This window comes from Corvus brachyrhynchos, unplaced genomic scaffold (genome assembly GCF_000691975.1).
Source record: "Corvus brachyrhynchos isolate BGI_N302 unplaced genomic scaffold, ASM69197v1 scaffold365, whole genome shotgun sequence".
Lineage (NCBI taxonomy): Eukaryota > Metazoa > Chordata > Aves > Passeriformes > Corvidae > Corvus > Corvus brachyrhynchos.
In genome coordinates, this window is record NW_008239544.1 from 1,043,205 (window position 1) to 1,050,485 (window position 7,281).

General features: G+C 48.8%; 1 protein-coding gene across 1 annotated transcript in view; it reads right to left on the reverse strand.

The window, feature by feature from the left end:
- Positions 1-6,588, reverse strand: part of ANKRD11 (ankyrin repeat domain 11) — a 108,999-nt gene extending 102,411 nt beyond the window's left edge. The window contains exon 1 of the mRNA XM_017741337.1: positions 6,509-6,588. The gene's annotated coding sequence lies outside the window, so the exon portion shown is untranslated. The remainder of the gene's footprint in view (positions 1-6,508) is intronic.
- Positions 6,589-7,281: the final 693 nt, after the last annotated feature.

Sequence of the window (7,281 nt, forward strand, 5' to 3'; positions counted from 1 at the left end):
AACGTCATTCCTGGCTGATAAGGGAGCCCCACGCACCCAGTTCCCCAGAAATAGCTGTTGTGCTCCAAAGTAACCTCTAATATCGATAACGACAGGGATTTAAATTTCAAATAAATTTAGATGAAAGATTGAAGCGAGAACGTCAATTCCAGCACCGTGGAGATGCTTGTCTTCCATAATGAAGGAGCCCATAAAAATAACAAGGGAGAAGATTTACACCCAAGCTCCACCTAAAAAAAAAAAAAAAAAAAAAAAAAAAAATAGGGAATGAATTACTGATTTTTGCAGCTACTTAGTGGTAGGAACAGATGGTTCCAGGCAATAGTATTGACAACCTCCCAAGCTCCCACCCCCAAAGGTGAGCTGCTAAGTCTGTTCCAAACTCAAGAGTTAAAAACGTCGCAGCTGAGACACTGCTCTCAGGGGAAGCGCCGAGGCTCAGCCGGTCCCACAGCTCCACAACTCCACTTTGCTCACTGCTGCTCTGCCTCGGCCCTCACCCAAGCGTTGTGCCTTCCCAAAACACCCCGAGGCGGCTCCTGCAGCCATCTGCCCGCTCCCGGGATGAGCCAGGGCCCTGGGAAGGGGAAGGCAGGCAAGGCATGGAACAGCTCTGAGGGGAAGCAGAGCTCTCAGTGTTTGTCCACCAACCCAAAGCTACTTCTGAGGCCAAAGCCAGGCGTGTCAGCTTCCCAAAACACCCAGGCACAGGGAGCAGTTCTTGGAATTCCAGCCCCCGGGGAGCCTCTGCCATGGTGGGCACAGCCCACGGTCCCTCACTCCCTTCATGTCCACAAGTTCCTGCAAACACCCAAAACCTCCCCTCTCCCAGCTCCTACATGTCTCCAGCAACTGGAAACCATCAGCCTGTCCAGTCACAACCCAAGATCAAAACACTCCTTAAAGCAGTAACTTGTTAAACACAATTCAGCTTTGGATTTCTGGGGAAGTCCAGCAAACTACCATAAAACAGGGGTAACACCCAGCAGCAAAACAACTGCTGGAACACCTGAGTGAGTCCTCAAGCCTCTTGTTAAGCCAGGAAGGAATCAGGCTGAGCCAGGAAAGCTCAGCCCTTGTTTTCCCGTTGTTCCAGAATCAAAGCCCTGCCAAGAATTTAGCCAAGGAAACAGAAACACTGGTAACGCCTGCTTCCCATCTCCACACAACATGGAACTACGGAATGGTTCGGGTTGGAAGGGACCTTAAAGCTCAGCTCCTTCCACCCCCTGCCATGGGCAGGGACACCTTCCACAAAACCAGGGTGCTCCAGGCTCCATCCAGTCTAACCTTGAACACTTCCAGGGATGGGGCACATCCAGCATTTTAGACTTAACTTTTCAGAATTGCTTCCTGGTTGTCAGAAGTCCCCTTCCAAGGACTATCAATGAAGCAGATCCATCACTTTTGCCTTTGGTTGCAATAACCATTTCCCACTTTTCCATGCACGGAGGACAGAACCAGGACCAGACTGCACCTCCCTGTTCATGTCAGACACTTGGGTGGCTCAGCCAAATCACCTTCCATACAAGGTTTCCATAAATTCACACTCTGGCTCCTCTGCTACTGAACACCTCCCAGCCACAATTCCCACCTCATTCCCCCCTCACAGGGGGTCCAGCAGCTGACCTGTTCCTTGGACAATGACTGTCCCACCTGCAGCCTCACTAAACATGCCCAAGTCACTGATGCATCTCCCTCCCAGGCAGGAATGAACTCCCTGAACACAGAACCACTCCCCTCACTCAAAGAACTCAGGATTTGAATGTCAAAACCTCAGGATCACCACTACCTACACAAAAGGGAACAAGAACATCCCAAGCTTCATTCCAGAAGTACAAGAGAGCCTGGTCCTCCCCGTGGGCCTTTGGCCTGCAAGCTCCGGAGGTGGGAACATCTTGCACACCTCCTGCTGCCAAGAGCATCATCTGCACTTAATCACATCATGATGGATACCTTTGGAAAACGAGGGATTGCAGCCATATCATGTGTCACGCTGCCACTTCACTCCCCAGCCAGTGTCACTTCCTCAGGGCGGAGGCCACAGCTTTGAAGAGCTCTGTGGAACACCCATAAATAAATAAAACCCTCGCTCACCACCCCACAACCTGCCCCCCAGCACTTTTACTTTTCCCAAGAGGTCACACCCAGGAACACCATTGCACAACAAATGGAAGCAGGAACCGGCCAAGAAACCTACAGATCCCTTCCCAAAAATCCCAGCCTCCCTCTGTCACCCGGGCTGGGTGGCTCAGGAGCTTCCTCCACAAAATAACAGCCTGGCAGCTACTGGAAATGATAATCCCGTGCACTGTCTGCTTGTTTTAATGAACTTGTTCCTAAATGCAACTGTGATTTTTAAGCATAGATCACATGTTGGTTGGTATTAACCTACAACATCATAACCCAGAAGCGTGCATTTTTCAGTGTACATTACATTAGCAGATATAAATCTACAAAATCCTAACTCAAAAGTATATTTCTTTTAAAAATTAGGATTTTTGTGGTCACAATATAGCCCCTCAGAGAACAAAATTATTCAAATCAAATAGATTCAGAGAAAAAGCCCAACCAGCCATTTTGCTTCTTTTCAAGCAGTTACTGACATGGTTTTCTCTAGTTCTAAACACTAAAGCAGGGAGAAAAAGGGCTGTATTTGGTTGTGGGTTGCTCTCACCAAGAACTCCCGTCTGTGCCATGGTGAATAAATGGACCAAAATTACACCCAATGAACAAGTCAAGCGAGACATTTTTCAAAGCAGCCCCTGCTCAGCTCAGGTCTGTTCATTAAGGTGCTGCATTGTGCTCCAGCTTGGCTTATTAGCAGTGGAAAGGTCAGGGAAAGTGAATTAATGGAAGTGCTGTGCTCTCCAACATCTGACATGCAAGAGAGGAGCCTCCCTACCTACACTGCTCCTGAAAGGTACCTTCAAATTGAGGGCATGTAGGTGGCACCTGCCAAAAGTGCCATGTGAATAACGTTGGCAATTTAACAAATTCTAGGAAAATACAGAGAACTGTAAAAGCAGCAATTCAACCACTCAAAGCAAACGCTTGTGCTGAGATTACAGTTGAAAAAGCAGCTTTTTCACATGGACAGGGGAAAGGATTTAAAGCTCTTTCCTGTAGGTCTCAGCAGGGTTTTGAGTCCAAAAACTCAAGGCTTGTTTGACCCACAAAGAACTCCAGGCTCACAGTTAAGCCACCTCTGCTTAACCTCTGCTGGCGGTGAAGATACAGCTTTAGAAGTTAAATTTATACTGTGTCACCTCAGTGCTGTCCAAGAGACCAGAACATGGCCACACAAACACTTACTGCTCCGAAGGGCCATGCAGACCCACCTCACACACAGGGAGGACAGTGTAGAGGCTGGGGTGTTCCCCACTGACCCCACCTCCCCTTCCCAGGATGACCCACATGGCAGCACAAACCCAAACTGGCCCTGGTGAAACGCTCCGGGCAAACCCGCACCTGGAGTGCCACCCAGCTGCTTTATGGAGCTCCCAAAACCTGTTTTTCCCAGAGAAAGAGCTCCAGCAGAAGTCAGCAAACCCACAAAGCCACGCAACTCTGCCTCTTTAATGCTGCATTGAATCATGGAATTGTTTGGGTTGGAAGGGACCTTGAAGCTCATCCCATTCCACCCCTGCCACGGGCAGGGACACTTTCCCCCAGCCCAGGTTCCTCCAAGCCCTGTCCAGCCTGGCCTTGGGCACTGCCAAGGATCCAGGGGCAGCCACAGCTTCTCTGGGCACCCTGTGCCAGGGACTCACCAGCCTCATGAGGCAATTCCTTCCCAGTATCCCATCCATCCCTGCCCTCTGGCACTGGGAAGCCATTCCCTGTGTCCTGTCCCTCCATCCCTTGTCCCCAGTCCCTCTCTAGCTCTCTTGAAGCCCCTTTAGGTCCTGGAAGAAGCTCTAAAGCTCTTTCTGGTGACTTCTCTCCCACAGGCTGAACAATCCCAGCTCTCTCAGACTATTAATTCCCCTTGTACATGGCTTCCCCTCCCCAAGCCCTGCTTCGCAACACACCAGCTTCTTAACCCAAAGGCCAACCCTTTCACACCCCAGAACCCCACGGAAAGCTCTCCTTGGCTCCACAATGACCAACACGCTAAAGAATCAATGTACACTGCACTGCCATAGTGTTATCTTCCAGCCCCTCTAATCCGAAAGGGACAAGAATTGAAACACATGGGAAAAAAGGCAGCAAGCTCAGAAGAACACTTCCTGCAGAGAAATATCTTCCTGGTGGAATACTGAGCTCGATTTCCCCCAGAGCAGTAAAACCTGAGAACCGTATGTGAACACGTTTAAGAGCATTAATAGAAAAACACCGAGCAGTTAAGTGAAGTCACGTTCCACCTAAACAACGCTCCCATTATTGCAGCATCTGACTTTCCGAGGACAATTCAATCCTGGCAGCATGTACTGTAATTGCTTTTCCACTCCAGGCTTCGGCTTTACAATCGTGCCCTTCTCGGGAGGTCAGAACGCGCGGCTGCAGCTCAGAAAGCAATTCTGTTCCTCATTCATCCCTTTAATCTCACACCTGCATATTCATTAGGAACTCCCTGAAACACCACTGCCAAAGCCACTAGCAAAGCTGCTGCTTGGAGAAAGCCTTGACCCCTCTGCTTCCCTGGGAAGGTGTCGGGAACACGCGGATGGCACCGGCTGTCGGCGTCGGTGCTGGGGAGCAGTGGAGTCACCAAAGGCCAGGACAAGCCCAGCGTGGCGCAGCCACCCCTGCTGCCAACAGCAAAAAGAGCAGCAAATACCACTGCCCAGAGAAGCTGTGGCTGCCCCACCCCTGGAAGTGTCCAAGGCCAGGTTGGACGGGGCTTGGAGCAGCCTGGGACAGTGGAAGGTGTCCCTACCCATGGCAGGGGGTGGAACAAGATGTGCTTTAAGGTTCTTCCCAACCCAAACCATTCCATAACTCTGTGATGACCTGGCTCACTTCAAGCAAGTGCTTCCCAACAGGGTTGTGCAAACACACCTGAATTTTGGGAAAGTTTTTGTTATCCAGGTTTGAAAAGGACAGTTTGCATTCAGAAAGACGAACACCACTTACCCCCAAAACTTGTAAGGAAAACCTTTGTCCCCAGCTATGAAATAAAACAGGCAGCAAACAGCAACCAGCCTGATTTATAACTGATATCAGGGCTGAGCTGGGTTTTTTCAGGGCCCTGCAGAGCTCCCGGGAAGGAGGACAGAGTTCCTGCACATGCCAGGAAAAGGGCTCACACCTGATACACTTTAATTACCTAACAGCACCGAGAGTCACCAATGCCTACTCTGCTTTGTCTCACTGTGAAAGGCTTCTCCTGCTATTAATATTCACCAGGGGAAGCTGAAATAACAACTTGTCTCCATCTGAATACTTTGAAATTATCATGGCCACACTAAACACAACGGTTTTTATTTTTTTCCCCTCCAAATCCAGGACAAAAGACACCTATCAGCCTGCAAAGGCAGCCGATGGAGCAGAGCTGGACTGCACCGAGCAACTCTCCAGCAACAGCCTTTATCGTGCTGACAACCTCAACACAAATAATCCCCCTGCAGCCTGAACCAAGAGGTCAGCCAGGGATCTAGGGCCCCAAGGCAGGAGCCACACACTGTAGTTATCCAGCAGGAGCCTTCTCCATAGGATTTCTGGGCATGCTGGGGGTGACCCTGAGCCTGCACTGCCACGCATCCCCCCACCCCAACACGCACTGCCCAGCTGAGCCCACCCAGCTTCTGCTCAGCTCCCATCACACCAAACCACCAGCACAGCAAAAAAACCAGCCAGAACAACCCCCTGTCTACAGCTCCAGCCACACCAGCGGGATTTCAAGACAGCACCAGCCTCTCCCACCCTCTTGCACAAAACAGAGGCAAAAATCTCGTTTTTCCCCCTAAATTGCACTCTACGACAGCCTGTTATTTCTGCATCTGTTAATGCTCCCAAAAAGTTGAATCCTAACACTGCATCCAACTGTAGTCTCAGCAGATTGGGAGGTTTCTCTGCCCAAAATGAAACGTAGGTGCCATCTGTTTCAATTAGGCTAATCACAAGAAGACGTAACACTGGGAAACTCAGAGACTTTGGGTTTTTTCAAGACATTTTGAAAGCGAAAAGAAAGAAAGAGGACTGTGGTATTATTTAATACTCAGCAGTCAGCAGCACCAACAAGCTGCACAGTCTGCTTGGGCAAACCTGTGCTGGAACTGCCCACGCAGGAAAGTTCACTTTGATTTCACTGAGGTCAGAGAAAAACTTGCTATATTCAAAATTATCTAAAATTAAAAAGACATCTCAGAACTACAGACAACTCCCAAGATATTCTTGGTTAGTACCTTTTAGATATTCCATAGAACTTGCAATTTTTGCCTTCAAATTGCAGAAAATAAAGAAAAACATTTTAAAAAGGCAAAACCAAACAGTCCAACAGAGACACAAGCAGTTGTTAGGGAATAAACCAGAAATTTTGGAAAGAAGCAGAGTCAATATTTACCGATTCCATAGTTGAAAGCTGTTCTTCACAGGACATATATTAAAATCCAACAGAGGTGTGTCCCAAAAACGCTGTGTAATCTGAAAAACACAGGAATTGGCTCATTAGAAAATTAAAACAAGTGAGTTTTATTCACAACACACACACTGGATTTGAGTACATGATGGTTACCCAGTACAAACCCTTGCCTAATCCACAAATAAACTTCCTGGTAACGACTCTGCCCAAACAGCAGAATAAAGGAAAGCATGGAAGCTCCACCAAGCACCCACCTTGTCCCGTAACTTTCTAGTAATAGTTTTTTTTTTAAAAATCACCTGCTTCAAGGTTCCTGCAACCATCTGGGTGGGCTGAGAGGCATTTTATTTACTATGAGGGTATGTCACCCCCCCCCAACCCTGAGCAGCTCACGAACCCACAGACAGGCAGGGCCAGAACGAGCTCCCGTGCTGGGAATTCACCTTCCCAAACAACCCCTGTGGAATTATCCGTGGCACAAGTGCTCTCTTTTCAAGCATACCTCTGCTCTGAATAGCAGTGAATCTATTCATTCTACAAACCTCTAACGTGGTTTTCTTGACCAGCTCTTGCTGTACCTTCAAGGATGTTTTCCCAGCTACAAATTCCCAAAGTGAAATTTCTGACGCCGGGCAGGAACCAGCAGGAGCTCTCAGCACCCAAGGCCAAGGGGAATTAGATTCATTAACTGGCACATGAAAGCACTGGCAGATTCCAAGCCCAAAACCTGCACTCCTCACCGCTCCCAAGGTGGA